Raw genomic sequence first — 19,704 nt, 5'->3', positions numbered from 1 at the left:
TTGTTAAAAGGAGATTAGGCCAGTGCTATCTTCCAGGGCCGGCTCTTGGGTCGGCAAAACCGTGCTGTCGCCCGAGGCCCAAATTTTCAAAGCGCCCGAAAAGTTTTATAAGCTTTTATTTATATATAATTATATATTTAGTGTATGCATCAATTTATTATGCAATAGAGTGTTGGTGATGGAGTGTAAAAACAATCTTAAGGTAATGTAGAGGTTTCAAGTTCAAGTCTTGGCTCAACCACTAAGATTTTAATTTTTTAATTCATTTTCTCTTAACCATAATTTTTTTAGTGTTCTCGAGAACGGCTCTGTTGACGTTTATCTATTTTTTATATCTATGAGTGAATCTCTTTTTTATTTCAAATGTTTGTTTTGACTAGATGTTCAACTTATATATAGAGTTGTTTTTTATGTTATTGTTTAAAATTGGTATATAGGTTCCGCTTACATATACACAACATTTGTATTTATAATTCAAAATAAAAACTAATTCGTAATCCCTATGTGCCAAAAAAATTGTGTGTCATAGTGTCGGTAATACCACTTACGTTAAAAAATTCTCTCATCTACACAGTTTAAGAAAATTTAACTCAAATGTAAGGGGTGTTTAATTCATTTTGGGGTTGAGCTCTGTGCTGGTATCGAATTTTGCCAAATATGGGTACCGGTATCACTATTTAAGGGTAAAATTCGGTAAAATACCGGTACCGAAAAGGCCAAAAAGTGGATATCGATTCGGTACCAAAAAAGAAACGGTACGGGAAATTCGGTATATGCTCATCCCTAGTCCATTTCATTTTTTTATTTCTAAAAATCAAATATTACGTTTATTTATGTTAAAATTAAAATTTGCATTATTTTAAACCCGACTAAAAAATACATTTATTTAATCTTGAAATTAGAAGTTACATAATTAAGATAAAAAAAATTAAAACTAACCTTTTAGGTTTGTATAAGAAGAGAAATGGTGTGGTTGAGAATAGTTTTGGTTTATGAATGGTTTGGTTTAAATTAGAAAATGTAATTATTTTTTTAAACCCATCGGTGTTATAGCCGTTTGAAAATGCGCAACGGTCGAAAAAAAGACATAAAGCCTTCGCTGACTCCTCTTTGCATTTCTTCGTTTAGCAATTGATTTTAGGGGATGATGGCGGTGTTATCGCACCGTGACCCTTCATCACACGCTATCCTGGCATTACACCCGTTACACCCTTATTGATTGATTGTAATTTAAAATATGCATCACCTTATTATTTGGATTGTTATTTATTAAAAAGGTAAACTCAAACATTTAGTAGATATGTATGTCAATATGTGCATTCTTTTCTTCTTTACAAAGCAAAGCTCTTTCCTCCATTATTCTAGATTCTAAATTTAAATCATAGTGTTTGATTCCATAACTAGCTCATTGCTTTTGCTTTATTTCAATCCAAAGTTTCTAACTAAACCCTTTGTTTGTGGGAATTTAAAGTGTTAAAACACAACAAACAAGAACACACAAACCCTTTTCTTCTTCTTCTTCTTCTTCCATTTCTCAATCATCTTTTGTTCGAATCTTTAACAAAGATTCACGCGTATTTCACTTCGATACGCTTGTTTAATCTGTCACAAGAAAAGCAGAAGAAAAGGATTGGAGTGTAGTATGCAGCTAGCTTGAGAGAAAATGAGGTTAAGAAAACTCAAGGTGAGTGGGTATATATATAATGTGATGAAGATTAAGGTGATACGATTCATTGGTTTGATTCAATGTATATCATCTTTATATCATATCACAATCACACAATCCTAAACCCCACCACTAACATTGTACATATCATGGGGTTTAGGATTGTGTGATTGTGATATGATATAAAGATGATATACATTGAATCAAACCAATGAATTGTATCACCTTAATCTTAATCACATTATATATATACCCACTCACCTGAAGTTTTCTTAACCTCATTTTCTCTCAAGCTAGCTGCATACTACACTCCAATCCCTTTTCTTCTAATTTGCTTACCAACAAGTCACTTTAAATTCTCTTTGTCTAGGTGGAATTTGACGCGTACCTTACCTTCCGATGTGAACTAGGCTCACATCAATCAAGCATATAGTCCCTTCCAATTTGAACCAGGGTCTCACCGCTTTTTTCGAGAGAATAACCTTGTATTGAGTTTCGACAAGGTAACTCATTTTTTTTTCATGTGAACTTTGAGAAACATGTTATGTTAAAACTTTGGATGATAATTAACAAGGGTATAGGTCACTGAATATAAATTAATAATTGAAGTTAATAATAGGTTGGAATGTGATCCCATCCTTGTTCAGTATTGGAAAAATTACATGTTTTGTCCTTTATCTTAATACCACTCATCAGACGGTGTCCTTTTTAATGAATTTTGACAAGTTTAGCCCTTTACAAGGAATTTTGTTGCACGTTTTGTCCTTTACGCTTAACCTAGTTAATTTTTCTTGTTAAATCTTGTCATCCAAGGGTATTTTAGTCTTTTTACCCATTTATTTCAAGAGTCAACCCTAAAATATTTTGTTTTATTCTTTTAAATAATATTAAATAAATGGGTAAAAAGACTAAAATACCATTGGATGACAAGATTTAACAAAAAAATCTAACTGGGTTAAGCCTAAAGGACAAAACGTGCAACAAAATTACTTGTAAAGGGCAAAACTTGTCAAAATTCGTTAAAAAGGACACCGCCTAATAAGTGGTATTAGTAATTTTTCCTTCAGTATTTTATAAGTTCATCAATGAACCATTCCTACACACGCGATTTATCTAGGTTTTAATCAATTTTTTTTTACCTTATTAAACAAGATCAAATTTTACTTAGGGAGCAAGGTGAACAGGAATAACTTTTCGAAACTATTGTCATAAAAGTGTTATTAGAAATGAGATGGGATAAAAGGAATTAAGTTGTACATATTAACTTTACATATTTTTGTTTCCAGTTTACCAACACACAAAAAGAAGATTAACCACATTTATTATTTTAATTAATATAAGTGGGGAAAATATGTAACTTTTAACACTGATTTAAAAAAAATCACATATTTGATAAAACTATTCTATTTTTTGCATTATACGAAAATGATTTCTGAACTATATATTTATTTTATGAAAAGTGCCTTTTTATTTCAATATACAAAAGAATCAGTAAAATAGAAATGTGAATGAAAAAAATATAGTTTGCTAAACAATTATGTTCATTGGTAAATAAAATAAAGGATTGATGATAAAATGATCTATTATCTATATTAAAACAATACATTTTAGTGGCACTTGGCATAAATTTAATCCACTAATTGCCACCTGGCAACTTAATACTCCTCACAATTGTGATTTGAGCGGCAATATACCTCTCATATGTAATCCCTCTTATCACTTTGGGTCCGATCAGTTTGAGAGGCAAAACCGTTCTCCTCTTACGGTTCTCTTCGTAAGGTAAATAAATTATTTTACCATGTATAATTATTTCTAATCATGTGTGTGTGTATTAACATTGATATTTGAGTTTATAATAGTAATTAACCATGATACTTATTGCTCATACTATAGGCGTTTGGTTTTTATGTAAAAAACAATGTTTTGAAAACACACCAAACCCGGAATCGGTGGCTGCACCGATCAGTTTGTGCTTGAATACTTGGCTTTTTATTGCTTCTAATTATATTGTTTTAGCAGGTGAAGAAGGATGGGTCCCATGAATGCTACTGAAATCAAGTTGGCGTGAAGAGTTGCTAATGCTACAAGATAGTCCCAACAGAAAATTCAATCGTTGATAGCCGTTTTATGTATGAGAAATTTGCAGTCAATGATTCACCTAAGGCCCCCCTTCTCATTGCTACTCTGATGAAAGTCAGTTCTTTCAGCATATCTAGCAACGGACTTTCATATGCCTAATAATGCTTTCCAGCTTAGCACATGTAAGCATTACATCACACAGGTTGTTCATGTTATATATATTTATTTGAGATTCAATTATCATGTCATGCTTTTTGAATTGCTTAAGGTGCATCTTTCAGTTGTATATACAGTTCACTAATAACTATGTTATGTTAAGTGATTAATGTTGACTTAAAATGATGGGTTGATATAATCATGAGTTAATGATTGTAGGGTAATGTGATTGGTGAATTGATTTGTTTTGGTATTGGATTGAGGAAAAAATGTGTACAAGAAAATATGTTTATTTATTTTGACTAATTGATATGATATTTTTGAATATTAGAAAGAAAAGGTAAGGGTTAGGTTAGGTTACGTTACGGTTACGATACACGATATATTAAGTTTAAGACACAGGTGGTAAATTTTGGTATTGTAGGTACAAGGATTAGAGAGATATTCGGGAATGCGGGGTTAGCACAAGAAGGCTTCAGGTCCTATATTTTTTAATCATCCTTTATTTTTCTCATTATCGTTGCTCTTTTACGATAATTTTTGTCACCGAGTTATCTTTTGTAACAAATGTGTTTATTAATCCCTATTGTTTGGAGTATTGGAGTGCTCTAAACCTTGATATTAGACTTCAATTAGCTTTTCTTTTACTGTTTTATATTCCCTTCTTTTGAGTTCTAAATAAGAGTTGGAAGGCTATTCCTTTTTATTGGTCAAAAAGTTTCTACTCAAGTATACAAATTAACTTAAATGAAGTACCTCTTAAATGAAGTACCTGATGTGAATATTGATTTTGCTTATTTTTTATTCTAATTTACATGTATTTTCTTATTTGTATTTTCGTACGTTTAAGTATTTGATGTTATTCATGATCCGTATGTATTAAGTATTGTTCTATGCTTACAGCATATCGAAGGTAGATTATTTTCAAAAAAGGCCCCAGCTTTGTTATGCGCTTTTGGCCTCCCAAAAGATTGAGCCAGCCATTTAAGCTCTTTCTTAACGATGTTTTTATTTGCACACATATGCATTTCCTTTTTTCGTCTTTCTACTTCGATACCCTAAAAAAAGCCTAACACCATTTTTGTTCGTGGTTGTACAGTTTATAGAGTGCATGCTTTTTTAAATCAATTTGGCCCATGAATCACTACAAAACTTGAATAACCTGTTAAGTATTGATTGGTGTTTAAATCTATACAAAATTTGGATGCCCGTTTTAGGAAAAAGGAAATGTGAATTAATTTGACATATAATTGTTATGAAACTTTTAAATTTTAGTCTTTGTTCATATGTAAGCTAACTTTTCTATTTGTGTAGAATATGTTTGGGAGAGAAATTGATGGGCTTCCAGCTTCAATGTCTTCTTCCTTAAAATATGTAGGCTATATGATATATTTTTTTCTTGGAAACATTACTCGCTTGATCGTTTCAATCGCTCACTCATCTCACAACAACTCTCGGTGTGTCTGAACAGAACAACATTAAACTCTTTGCGGCCAACAAAAAGAGATTCGATAGGTATTACCATATTCATGTTCACCTATTTCTATTCTTTTGATATATACAAGAATAGGTTTTGATCCATTACAGAACTAGCCGGACCATTCGTTTTGTCATCTTAAACAACTGGCTTAACAAACATTTGGTTGTCATGTTTCATTTTAAAACCATATTATGTAAATGCAAAGAAAGCTCATTTGATTTGGTACAGAATAAGTAACAATCACCTTCACTCCTTCACTCGAAATAGAACTATGTTCGATGAAGACGCCTGAAAGCATGGGGTATGACCCCCAACCTTCTTATAACCATCTAAACATGGCTGAGCCGAATGACAAGTTTTGTGGTGGATTATATGTATAACTAAATATCACTCATTCCTAAATCCAGTAAGTACGAATAACTCATATTTTCTCAAATCGTTTGATGCAGCTATTCAGAAGCCTCGGAGGATTATGTGAAAAGATATGAGAGATCTTTTAGAAGGCTTCCAGTGGCTCACAAGGTACACTTCTGATTTTATTTTTGTTGATATAAATAAATTTAAATTTGATCAAAGACGATGATTTTACTCCATAACACGTGTGGTTTTATATCCAGTTGGAAGAGTTGTAACATGACTCTTAAAATAATTATAATTTATTTTGCAGATTCAATGTTAGTCTGGAATCCTAGGGGATTTCAGATTAGGAAGGTGATCGATGTCGTAAGGTCGGTCAAAAATAAAGTAAAGTGTCCTATTCACCTTTTACTAGTAAAGGGCAAGTAGGGTGTCGAATCCACGGGGAATCAGTGGAAAGTGTGAAAGCTCGTTGTTTTAATTATCATCTATTTCTAAATTAATTGCTTTTTGCTGATTAAGAGAGTTATTAGAAAAACAAATGTAATGGATGTGGTTGTAAACAATTATGAGAAAAATGAACAATCTCCGGGTTTTCAGGTTGTGTAGAAACACGGGTACCTATTTACTACCAATTGGAAATCACATAGACATGATTTGCTAACTATTGTTTTGATAAATAATTAACGGATAATATATTTGGTTGCAATGATCCACGATCGAAACCGAAAGATTGATGCAACTGAATAGTAACCTAGATAATTACCAATCCTAGATTTCATAAACATGAACAAGTTCAATGGTTAAAGGTTGAAGAACAATGACAACTTAGAATTTAATCCCAATTGTTGATGACAAAACCAAATAACTGATGAACAAGTATGCAAATGATAATCCAACAATGTTTAATAAAAAACAAATAAACAATAAAGATAAACTAACCGAATGATTAGTCAAATCTTAATCCAAAAGTTTGTAAAACTAAGTCAACCCGGTTCCTAACACAAACCCTAGTCCCGGAGATGATCACGGGTGGTTTAGCCGCTCGTGTTCTTGATTTGATCTTCAATCTTGATGAGGAATTGGATGATTGATGATTGGATTGAGGTTTGGAACTCCAAAATTCGTCCTTGGGAAGTGGAAAACGGCTAGGGTTAATGATAATTTCGTTTGGGGAATGTTTGTGCTTAAATATGGTGGAAAAACAAGAAATTCGCAAGTCAGGTCTGGGTTCAGCGCCCAGTGCGCTGAAATTAGTGCCTAGTGCGCTGAACTATGATTTCCTTCTGTGATGCGCTGAAATCAGCACCTAGTGGCGCCGATTGCTACCGAACTTCCTGTTTTTCATATTTTGGCCTTCCAACTTGTGTGTATGCTTCCAATACTCCATAATGCTTCCCGAAAACCTTCCGTCAAGCTCCAAAAGCCATCCGTTATGCTCCGAGTACATGTAAATCAAAATCAACTCAAAGTAACCCGTTTTCATACACATAATCATGTAAAACCTCATAATTAAACACTTTAAAACATGATTAAACACCCTCACATCACATCCCCACACTTACCTTTGATTGTCCTCAAGCAAACCAATACGGAACTACGCACCATAGTAACAACACCTCTAAGCCGCTTAACCAGTTCAACAATTTAAGTCCCAAGTCATATATAACAACCCTCGGTAAAACCGACACCTCTCATAATAATTCTGACACCCCAATACATCTTAAAATAACCAATATGTCTTTATATGCACCCCGTATGTGAAAACCGAGCCCCAAAATAGATTATACTATATAAAATAAATAAAAACAATAATTATTAAGCTGAGGCCGGCCGCGTAGGGCCTCACCTCAAGCTTATGCGGGCCGCGCGAGTGTGTAACCAGATTTCTTTGATTTCTTTAGTTCAGGCGGGCCGCGTACAAGTTTGGTTAAGTCCATGCGGGCCGCGAGTGCCCAGAATTGTGGCACAGCCCGGTGCGGCCACGTGTCCGAAGCGTGTCAAGCCTAGGGGTGACCCAGCCAAGCTACGCCATTGACCTAAGTCAATGCGGGCCGCGTAAGGCCTGGCCAAACTCCATGCAGGCCGCGAGAGATCGCGATTACAGCCCTATAAATGGAGGCCATCGGCCTTCAGTCTGTTTCGTTCAACTTTCTCTCTGTCTCTCTAAATTCTAAATAGTGGGCATTATACCCGAGTCCAATACCCCCTAAATTAGCGAGGTTCTGCTCTGTTGTAAGTATTATAACCCCTGGAGACGTATTAGATACGCTGCCCGATTGATCTAGGGTTCCGTAACGGCTGTCGTGGTTCTGCCCGACGTAGTCGTTGGAATGCCGTCTCGGGGAGGGTATTACTAATGTTAAAATGGGTTATTATACTAACACACGTGCATTTGTGTAACTTATAGATATTCACCAGGAAACCATAAAGGATAACCTAAAACAGCAATGTGAGTTGATCCACTTTTTGTTAAATGCTTTTACAAAACCTTACATACTTTTCCATGCGAATGGCAGTTATTGAGTATTTGTAAGAATACAATTATCGTGGGTATGTTGGGGTTTTGTATACAAAATTTGTTACAACCTGGTTATGGAGTAACATTACCACAAGTCGGGTGTCGACAGTACCACGGGTGATAATTGGTATAACTTGGAAACAAATGTAATTGCGGATGCGCCCTCAATACTGTTCACTGTGACTTTTTATTTAAACTTGATTAAACTGGGATTCACTCACCAGTATTTCCCACTGACAAAACCTTTTTAAAACGCGTTTCAGGTAACGAAATGTGAAAGCCAAATAGAAGCCAGCTGGAGAGCACTGGAGGCTTGGAAAAGTGGCAATAAAAGTTACCTAAATAAAAGAAAGCGTTTATTTCAATAAAGTGGGAGTTATCCCTGTAATTCAGTTTGTAATAAAAACTTGGGTTTTACCCATGTGTTTAATATTATAAAATATGGTGGTTTACTCTGATTTAATATTTCCTAACTACGGTCCTGATGAAAATTTCCGCTGCCAAATTGGATAAATAAATTAATAATATGATACCACCGCAACTGGCTCGCGGCCGCCCGTTCCCGGGAGATAGGGATCGGGGGCTGTGACAGAAGGTGGTATCAGAGCTATGCCACTGATTCAGCCACAGAAGTGTTCCGCTGACATCAAAATTTAAATTGTTAGGAAATAAATTACGGAAATACGTGCATAATTGTATTTACTTGTTATGTGTTATCTGACTATCTGTTAGTTTACAGTATGAGTGACCAAGGACCTTCTGACGCCTATCGTCAACTGTCTGGTTCGCCTAGGAGCGAAGGTACCTCCTCTTCTCAGCCTGCCCTCTCAGGGTATTCTGCTGACACAGAAGAAGGGATCTTTGTGTTTAAGGCTCAGTCTGAAGAGCCATTTCCTCAGAAAAAGAGGGGATGGTTCAGTAGGGGAGCGCACGAGCGTAGGAAAAGAATGAAAAAGTTGCAGGAACAGCGAGTGTTAGCCGCAGCAAAAAGAGAAACTGATGCTTATAATCAGGATATGCTCAATAGGGGTATCGCTAATATCCATATTTTAGCAACCACTGCTGCTGACCCAAACCTGGAACAAATGCTAGCACCACAACCACAAAATCCTGATCAACCCATGGAAGTAGAAAACCAGATAGAAATGCCTGATTACAACCCAGAGGAGATACCTAGGATACCTGCACCTGATCCTCTAGACCCAAACAATTACGACCCCTGGTGGAACGAGGTTAGGGACTATGCGCAACAAAACCCGATACAGGAAAATGTGCCAATGCCCAACTTAGGAGCTTATCCAGGGTTAGATCCTCAAGATCCCTACAACATTAGTGATGCATACGTTAGGGAAATTTTAGAGAATCCATACCCGTACCAGACCCCTATGCCTCCGTATCAGGAACCCGTACCTCAGTTTCCAAACCCAGTCCTAGAACCTGCACCCCCAATGAGTGCAGATAATGTCCAAGAACTTAGGACGTTTGGGGAGGAAATTCTAGAAAGTAGTGAAAGGATGCGACAGGTGGGAGAGCGCCTCGTCTGGAAGTACGACGAGCGCAATATGGATTTTTGGATGAATCCATATCAGTGAAGGTGATGGTAGAAACAGTAATAATAATAATAAAATAATATATGTGTGTATGTGTTAGAAAAAAAAAACTACAGATGCATACTATTAGTATTGTAGCTTTATATTTCAGTCGGTACTGTAATTTTAATTTCTGTACTGGTGTGTATTGATGCATACTATATAAAAAGAGTAAAAGTCGCAATGCTCGACGCCTTTGGTTAAAAAGTGCGTGTCATGTGATTAGCTATGTTCGAATATTATTTGTGATATTAATATCTGGTAAATGTTTAAAATTCAGATGGCCGACGAGGGAAATCAAGATAATCTGAATAACGATAACCAGAGTAACAATAACGTGGTTAACGAGAATCTGAACAACAATAACAACGGAAACCAAATGGACAATAGTGCCGTTCAGCATATTGTGGCACAGGGAATCATAGATGCGATGCCATTTATTATTCAAACGGTTCAAGAAGCGAATAATAGAAGTAAGCATAGCAGTAAGCGACCAACTGAACCGGAAAACAGCGTGAACAATGGATTTATACTTCAAGCGCCCATTCCTAAAAGAAGAAGAACCATGCCACATGGTTGTTCTTATAAAGAATTCTGGTCCTGCAAACCAATAGAATTCTCGGGCAATGAAGGACCCATTGCAGCTTTACGCTGGATAGAGAAAACTGAGGCAGTCTTGAAAATAAGCAAGTGTGCGGAAGAAGATAAAATAATGTTTGCTTCAAATTTGTTTAAGAATGCAGCCTTAGAATGGTGGAACACTATCCTCCAGTCAAGAGGAAGTGATAGGGTTTATAACATGGAATGGGAGGAATTCAAGAACATGGTGGAAAGGAAATTCTGCCCTCCCAATGAAAAGGAACAAATAGCAAATAAGTTTCTAAATCTAAGAATGACCGGGGTAGACAGTAAAGGTTACACTACCACATTCTTTGAATATGCTAGGATGGTACCAACCCTTGCATCACCTGAACCAGTGTTAATCTCCCGTTATATCTGGGGATTAATTGGGGAGATTAGGCATGTAGTCAAGGCAGCTAGACCTCAAACCATAGAAGAAGCTGTAGAACTAGCCAATACCTTGACAGATGAGCTAATCCGTACTAGGGAAGAAGATCAGAGGAGGAATTTAACCCAAATGCTTACTCAAGAATTCCGTTCTGGGAATTCTAACTGTAGAAATATAGATTCTACCTCTGCACCCTACTGCAGGAACTGTAAGAAGAAGCACTCTGGAAGATGCTCTACTTACTGCAATTACTGTAAGGCGCCAGGTCACAAGGAAGAAAATTGCAGAAGAAAAGCCAGTAATGGAATGTGCTACAACTGTGGAGAAAAAGGTCATATTAGGACAAACTGCCCAAAGTTGACTCCAGCTGCAAACAACAAGAATCCTAAAAATGCTAGAGCATTCGTACTAACTGCAGACGAAGCTAGACTAATTCCGGACGTCATTGCTGGTACGTTTTTAGTTAATGATATTTTTGCTAAAGTATTATTTGACTCTGGTGCAAACCAAAGTTTTATTAATACTTCGTTTTGCAAACTCCTAAATCAATCATTAACTAAACAACCACAAGAATGTCTAGTAGAAACTGCAAATGGAGAAACTGTTAGGATTTCTGAAATCTTGCAGGGAGCAAGAATAGAAATTTTTAATCAAAAATTTATGGCAAACCTTTACCCAATGAATCTGGCTGGATTTGATGTAGTGTTAGGAATGGATTGGTTAATAGCCAATAAAGCCAGTATTTTATGTGATCAAAAGACAATTCAATTAAAATCACCAAGAGGTGAAAAGATCTCAATTAAAGGAGATAAACCCTTTAGATCCACTAAATTCATCTCTGTGATGAAAACTGCCAGTTATATAAGAAAAGGATCTATAATGTATTTGATTTCTATAATCACTGACACCAAAGGAAAAGAATTAAAAGATATCCCAGTAGTATCCCAATTTTCAGATGTCTTTCCAGAAGAATTGCCAGGATTACCGCCAGACAGAGAAGTTGAATTTAGAATCCATCTACTACCAGGGACAGCACCGATTGCTAAAGCACCTTACCGTTTAGCACCCGCTGAAATGCAAGAACTGAAGAAACAATTAGACGAATTATTGGAAAAAGGATTTATACAGCCAAGTTCATCGCCATGGGGAGCGCCGATTTTATTTGTTAAAAAGAAGGACGGATCAATGCGTATGTGCATTGACTACCGTGAATTGAACAAAGTCACAATTAAGAATCGGTACCCATTACCAAGGATCGATGATTTGTTTGATCAACTTCAAGGAGCTCGATTTTTCTCTAAAATCGATTTCAGATCAGGATATCATCAATTAAAGGTACAGGAAGAGGACATTCCTAAAACCGCATTCAGAACAAGGTATGGTCATTATGAATTTACTGTCATGCCATTTGGTTTAACCAATGCCCCAGCCGCATTTATGGATATGATGAACCGAATATGTAAGCCATATTTGGATAAATTCATAATTGTCTTCATAGATGATATTCTAAGTTACTCTAAAAGTAAAGAAGAGCATGCAAAGCACTTGCACTTACTTTTAAGTTTGTTAAGAAAAGAAAAGCTTTATGCTAAGTTTTCAAAGTGCGAGTTTTGGTTAGAACAGGTACAATTTCTCGGACATTTAGTGAATCATGAAGGAATTCATGTAGATCCAATAAAAATCGAGGCAATCACTAAATGGAAAACCCCTGAGTCACCAACCGAGGTTAGAAGTTTCTTAGGATTGGCCGGTTATTATAGAAGATTTATTCAAGATTTTTCTAGGATAGCCATTCCTTTAACTAAGTTAACATGTAAATCTGTTAAGTTTGAATGGGGACAAAAACAAGAAGAAGCTTTTAGAATCCTTAAGCAAAGATTAACCCATGCACCTATATTAGCATTACCAGAAGGAAATGAAGACTTTGTAATTTACTGTGATGCTTCTAAATTAGGTTATGGATGTGTGCTGATGCAACGTCAAAAGGTTATAGCTTACGCCTCTAGACAGCTTAAAAGTCATGAAGAAAATTATTCAACCCATGATTTGGAATTAGGAGCTATAATTTTTGCCCTTAAGATTTGGAGACATTATCTTTACGGTAGTAAGTTTACCATATTCACAGATCATAAAAGTTTAAGATATGTTTTCGGGCAAAAAGAGTTGAATATGAGACAAAGACGCTGGATGGAATTGCTTAGTGATTATGACTGTGATATCCAGTATCATGCAGGAAAAGCCAATGTGGTGGCTGACGCTTTAAGTCGAAAATATTATGAAAAGCCAAAAAGGGTACGTTCTCTTAAATTAAATCTGCAAGTAGATTTAAATGAACAAATTAGAGAAGCACAAGAATCAGTAATCAAAGAAGATACTGAAAAATTAAAAGGAATGATTAAGGAATTAGAACAAGGAACGGATGGAATTTGGAGATTCCATAAAAAGAGAATGTGGATACCTAACTTAGGAAACTTACGTCACCGTATATTAGAAGAAGCTCATAAATCTAAATATACGATGCATCCAGGAAGTGATAAAATGTACCAGGATTTAAGGAAGAATTTCTGGTGGATAGGAATTAAAAAGGACATAGCAGCTTATGTTTCTAAATGTTTAACTTGCTCACAAGTTAAAGCTGAACACCAGAAACCCTCAGGTTTGTTACAACAATTAGAAATACCAGTTTGGAAATGGGAATTGATAACAATGGATTTTGTTACCAAATTACCCAAAACCAGAAAAAGTAATGATACAATCTGGGTGATTGTAGATAGATTAACCAAGTCAGCTCATTTCTTACCAATGAAGGAAACCTTTAGCATGGAACAATTAGCCAAATTGTATGTAAATGAAATCGTTTCTTTACATGGCATTCCTTTATCAATTGTTTCTGATAGAGATAGCCGTTTTACTTCTCATTTTTGGTCAAGTTTTCAAAGAGCAATGGGAACTAAGCTAAACCTAAGCACCGCTTATCATCCTCAAACGGACGGGCAAAGCGAAAGAACGATTCAGACAATGGAAGACATGCTTAGAGCTTGTGTAATTAATTTCGGAGGTAATTGGGACGAACACTTACCTTTGATAGAATTTTCTTATAATAACAGTTATCACACAAGTATCAATGCTGCACCATTCGAAGCACTTTATGGACGAAAGTGCAGAACCCCAGTCTGTTGGGCAGAAATTGGAGAAAAGCAACTATCTGGACCCGAGATAGTACAAGAAACAACCGACAAAATTATTCAAGTCAAGGAACGACTAAAAGCAGCACGTGATCGACAGAAGAGTTATGCTAATAACAGACGCAAACCATTAGAATTTCAAGTAGGATATAAAGTATTATTGAAAGTCTCTCCCTGGAAAGGAGTGGTAAGATTCATCAAAAGAGGAAAGCTAAGTCCCAGGTATATTGGACCTTTTGAAATTGTCAGAAGAATAGGACCTGTAGCTTATCAGCTTCGACTGCCAGAAGAAATGGCAGGAATACATGATGTGTTTCATGTATCTAATCTCAAAAAGTGTTTAGCTGACAAATCACTCGTAGTACCTCTTAAGGATATAGAGGTTAATGAACAACTCAAGTTTGTGGAGAAGCCTCTGCAAATTGAAGATAGGAAAATCAAGAATCTCAAGCACAAAAGACTAGTTCTAGTCAAAGTAAAGTGGGACTCCAAAAGAGGACCCGAGTACACGTGGGAGCTTGAATCCGAAATGCAAAAGAAATATCCACACTTGTTCCAGTAGATCTCGAGGACGAGCTCTAAAACAAGGTGGGGAGGATATAACAACCCTCGGTAAAACCGACACCTCTCATAATAATTCTGACACCCCAATACATCTTAAAATAACCCAATATGTCTTTATATGCACCCCGTATGTGAAAACCGAGCCCCAAAATAGATTATACTATATAAAATAAATAAAAACAATAATTATTAAGCTGAGGCCGGCCGCGTAGGGCCTCACCTCAAGCTTATGCGGGCCGCGCGAGTGTGTAACCAGATTTCTTTGATTTCTTTAGTTCAGGCGGGCCGCGTACAAGTTTGGTTAAGTCCATGCGGGCCGCGAGTGCCCAGAATTGTGGCACAGCCCGGTGCGGCCACGTGTCCGAAGCGTGTCAAGCCTAGGGGGTGACCCAGCCAAGCTACGCCATTGACCTAAGTCAATGCGGGCCGCGTAAGGCCTGGCCAAACTCCATGCGGGCCGCGAGAGATCGCGATTACAGCCCTATAAATGGAGGCCATCGGCCTTCAGTCTGTTTCGTTCAACTTTCTCTCTGTCTCTCTAAATTCTAAATAGTGGGCATTATACCCGAGTCCAATACCCCCTAAATTAGCGAGGTTCTGCTCTGTTGTAAGTATTATAACCCCTGGAGACGTATTAGATACGCTGCCCGATTGATCTAGGGTTCCGTAACGGCTGTCGTGGTTCTGCCCGACGTAGTCGTTGGAATGCCGTCTCGGGGAGGGTATTACTAATGTTAAAATGGGTTATTATACTAACACACGTGCATTTGTGTAACTTATAGATATTCACCAGGAAACCATAAAGGATAACCTAAAACAGCAATGTGAGTTGATCCACTTTTTGTTAAATGCTTTTACAAAACCTTACATACTTTTCCATGCGAATGACAGTTATTGAGTATTTGTAAGAATACAATTATCGTGGGTATGTTGGGGTTTTGTATACAAAATTTGTTACAACCTGGTTATGGAGTAACATTACCACAAGTCGGGTGTCGACAGTACCACGGGTGATAATTGGTATAACTTGGAAACAAATGTAATTGCGGATGCGCCCTCAATACTGTTCACTGTGACTTTTTATTTAAACTTGATTAAACTGGGATTCACTCACCAGTATTTCCCACTGACAAAACCTTTTTAAAACGCGTTTCAGGTAACGAAATGTGAAAGCCAAATAGAAGCCAGCTGGAGAGCACTGGAGGCTTGGAAAAGTGGCAATAGAAGTTACCTAAATAAAAGAAAGCGTTTATTTCAATAAAGTGGGAGTTATCCCTGTAATTCAGTTTGTAATAAAAACTTGGGTTTTACCCATGTGTTTAATATTATAAAATATGGTGGTTTACTCTGATTTAATATTTCCTAACTACGGTCCTGATGAAAATTTCCGCTGCCAAATTGGATAAATAAATTAATAATATGATACCACCGCAACTGGCTCGCGGCCGCCCGTTCCCGGGAGATAGGGATCGGGGGCTGTGACATCATACCCGTCCCATAGACTAACACAATCGAGATTGACAGTCTGACAAGCAATTGATGCAATTTCTAAAACTTAAGACTTGTTTACTCAGAACTAACATGCTTAGGATTACAACACATGCTACACGCCCCTCACAATAAACTCTCCTCTCGGTTTTAAAACTGAACTAGCGTGTAATGTGCTCGTATGTATAACACTCAAAACCAATCATGAAATTCTGTAAATCATAAGCTTGTATGACAATCACACCTCCACTGTATCATATAACACGACACATATCAAAAGGACTTTCGGTTTTGGGCTTTGGCTACAGGTAGGAGATTTTTTTGCTTATATTTATATTTTTATGTGGCGAACAAACAAACGACCAAACCGTGACAACTTTATTTGCAAACATCATGGGTTGGTTTCTACCCAAGAACATAAACAATAATAAGAAAACTTTCTTTTTTTTTCTCTTTTTTTTCTTTCTTTTCTTTGTTTTCTCTTTTTTTTTCTTTTTCAGTTGTTCATAATTTGTCGTTCACGGTCGGTATCAAACAATTCACATTAGGTGGACAAACGAAAAGGTAACTAGGCTCAACAGGGCTACTAAGGGTGATAACTAGGTAAACAAAAAACGAACAAACAGGTGTACGGGATATCCTAATGCCTTTATCATTTACGTGCACATGTTAAACCACAGTCTCAGCATGCATCAAATCATACAAGTTCTAACACAGAATAACATGCGGCCTGCTCTCAACAAATGAATTCAATATGTAAAGCATTCTATCATTCTACAGGCTCAAAATCTCACCAAGAAAGGGTAAAAGGGTTGCCGACATGTAGCATATGCAATCTAAAGCATGTTACCCCTAAATAGACATCTCTTTTCACTTCTTTTATCCTTAAAACACCTGTCAGACCTACTCTCATGAAACTTAAAGGAACGACCATGACAAGGGACTATGTTAGTTTACTACCGGCAAGGAACCCATTAGTGATTGAAATGTTCGGTTTTCGTATCCATTTAGTTCACTTGAGGCGATGAAATTCTTTAAAATTTTTAAAATTTTCAATTTTTTCGCTTTTCATCGTTTTCAATCACTTTCAAACTCTTGTCCCAAACCTTCCCTTCCCAGGTTTCCATATCCCCACACTTGGGCGACATTGTCCCCAATGTATAGTGCTTTTAAAAGCAAAACCCGGAAATACCAACTAACAAACCTCATGAGTGACCATTCCTAACACAAAGAACATAACACATTCCCTAACACATAAAATAGTTTAACACCACCAAGAACACGAATAAAAAAAAATAATAAGAGTGGAACAGACTCCCCTGGTTTAACGTGTAGAATCCTCATGCGTCATGTTCCACCACGACCGTATAGCATTCCATTCGCGGCCGTGTCCACACGTCCTCAGGTCAATCTCTACAATTAGTGTTCAGGTCATCCCCGTCCAAATGGAGATTGAGTATGGACAATTCTGCCTGAACTCTAATCCGTGCAATGTCCGCAATTTTAGCTAGAATGTATTGGGACTTCACCAAACATCCCCACACTTGGACCCTTGCATCCTTAGAGATTAATAACCTGATAACCTGTAAAAGTACTCACACGAAAACAAGACAAATATACACTACTATACATCCTCGGGCTGCCTCCCAAGAGCGCTAAGTTTATAGGTCTTCAGCCAGACCGTACCTGATATACCCTTATGGTGGTCGAGTGGGATGTTTGCGTCCCATGGCCTCTACGTATGTACTCCGCCAATGCTCTGGTAAGTCGTCCACTGTCTTCCACATTGGACCGAATAACTTTAACCTCCGCTTTGCATTATCACATTCAGGCGGTTTCTTTTCCTTCTTCCTCTCTCGTGGCTTCCCTTTGTCCGTTTTAAACTCCTCATACGCCACACTTTCCTTTTTCTTTACTGCTTCGCTTCCTGCCACTTCAAACCTGTCAACCAATAAACACTCCTGTTTGGTTTGAATCTCCTTTGCAGGAGAGACATTTTCATCACCATTTTCAAATTTTGAGTGTTCACCTGAAATGGGAGGATTAGTCGCATCTGAAAACACATTTAACCGTAATTCACGGTCACCAAACTTCATACTTACCGTTCCATCAACACAACTGATAATCGCATGAGCAGTCGCTAAGAACGGTCTACCCAGAATGACTGGAGAGTGCATGTTCTTTGAACTTGTGGCACAATCCAGCACTAAGAAGTCAACTAGGTAGTAACAATCTTCTACCTTCACAATTACATCTCTTACAATCCCCCTCGGACACATGGGAGTCTGATCAGCCAACACCACGGTGGTGTTGACTTTTTGTAGCGGACCAAAATCATATTGGTCATACAGACTCCCTGGTAGAATACTAACACACGCTCCAAGATCCAACAACGCCCGTTCTATTTTAAATTCACCCACTTGCACGGAAATAATGGGTGCTCCTGGATCTTGGAGTTTTGGGGGAAGGGTACCCAACAAAACGGCATTCACATTTGCAGTCAAATCAAGTTTTTTAGGAAACTTGTGAAGCCGTTTTTGGGTACTTAACTCTTTCAGAAACTCAACTTGATCGGGACTCTCTTTAATCGCATCAAGTAAGGGTAGATTAATTTTAGCTTGTTTAAAGCTTTCCCACCTTTCATCCCTTGGTGGGTCCCGATCATGTTGAGAGTCCGATCTATTACCAACATCCTCCACCACCTCCTCAACTAATTGTGATGGTGGAGTAATTGTGACACTACCAAATTCAGAAGTTGGAAGAATACTTACCGCGTTGATGTGCACATTTCTTACATTTTTCAAGCTAGACGACTGATGTGCTGGGTTGACTGTGGTAGTGCTTGGCAACTTACCTGGATCTCTTCTCAGCTGAGCTAGATCTTCTGCTAGCTGCCCCAACTGCTTCTGCATTGCTTCAGACGTTTTGTCCCGAACTTCATTCTCTTTCTGGACGTCCTTCATGAACTTCATAATAGCATCCAATTTGTAATCACTCGTTCCACCACTAGCACTTGAGGAGTTCCCTTGCTGAGTACCCGGATTATATGGGCCCTGATTTTGGTAATTACCTTGCGAGTAATTACCTTGACGACTCTGATACTGCTGGCCTCCTTGCATAGGTACCTGAAAATTAGGGTTCATTTGATTAGCAAAATTACCGTAATTAAAATTGGGGTGGTTTCGCAAACCTGGATGATATGTATTCGATTTCATATCATACTGCTTTCGTTCACCGAATACTTGGTTTACTTCTTCATTCGGACCCATCCTTGCGAGACACTCTCCAACCTGGTGTCCTAACTCACCACAATCTGTACATACGGCGAATGCATTAGCTGCCCTAACTTCAGTTCCCTTTCCTAACTTCATCTGAGCTACCTGTCGCTCTAATAGCAAATTTTGTTGTTTTAATTTCTCAACCCGTTCTTCAGCTTCATAATCAACTGATCTCGCTGATGCTGATCTTGCTCTCCTGCTAGACTGTGCCTGTCTCTTGGAAGTAGCACTCTGTCTCTCCAAATATGCCCAATCTGCAGCTTCTGTATTCGTGAGAAACGTCCCATTACTGATAGCTATGAGATCTCTTACATCATCAGGAAGTAGCCCAT

General features: G+C 37.4%; 1 long non-coding RNA gene across 2 annotated transcripts; it reads left to right on the top strand.

Moving 5' to 3' along the window:
- The first annotated feature begins 1,847 nt into the window (after positions 1-1,847).
- LOC110897140 lies at positions 1,848-6,310 on the top strand. 2 transcript variants are annotated; one of them, XR_004873891.1, is made up of 7 exons: positions 1,848-2,169; positions 3,686-3,927; positions 4,326-4,380; positions 5,216-5,275; positions 5,373-5,416; positions 5,831-5,903; positions 6,049-6,310. It is a non-coding gene; the product is annotated as an uncharacterized LOC110897140 (long non-coding RNA). The 2 variants fall into 2 exon arrangements; XR_004873890.1 differs by having other exon boundaries at positions 5,216-5,416.
- The last annotated feature ends 13,394 nt before the right edge of the window (positions 6,311-19,704 follow it).

Source organism: Helianthus annuus, chromosome 12 (assembly GCF_002127325.2).
Source record: "Helianthus annuus cultivar XRQ/B chromosome 12, HanXRQr2.0-SUNRISE, whole genome shotgun sequence".
NCBI classification, from domain to species: domain Eukaryota; kingdom Viridiplantae; phylum Streptophyta; class Magnoliopsida; order Asterales; family Asteraceae; genus Helianthus; species Helianthus annuus.
This window is presented reverse-complemented; position numbering and strand designations above follow the sequence as displayed.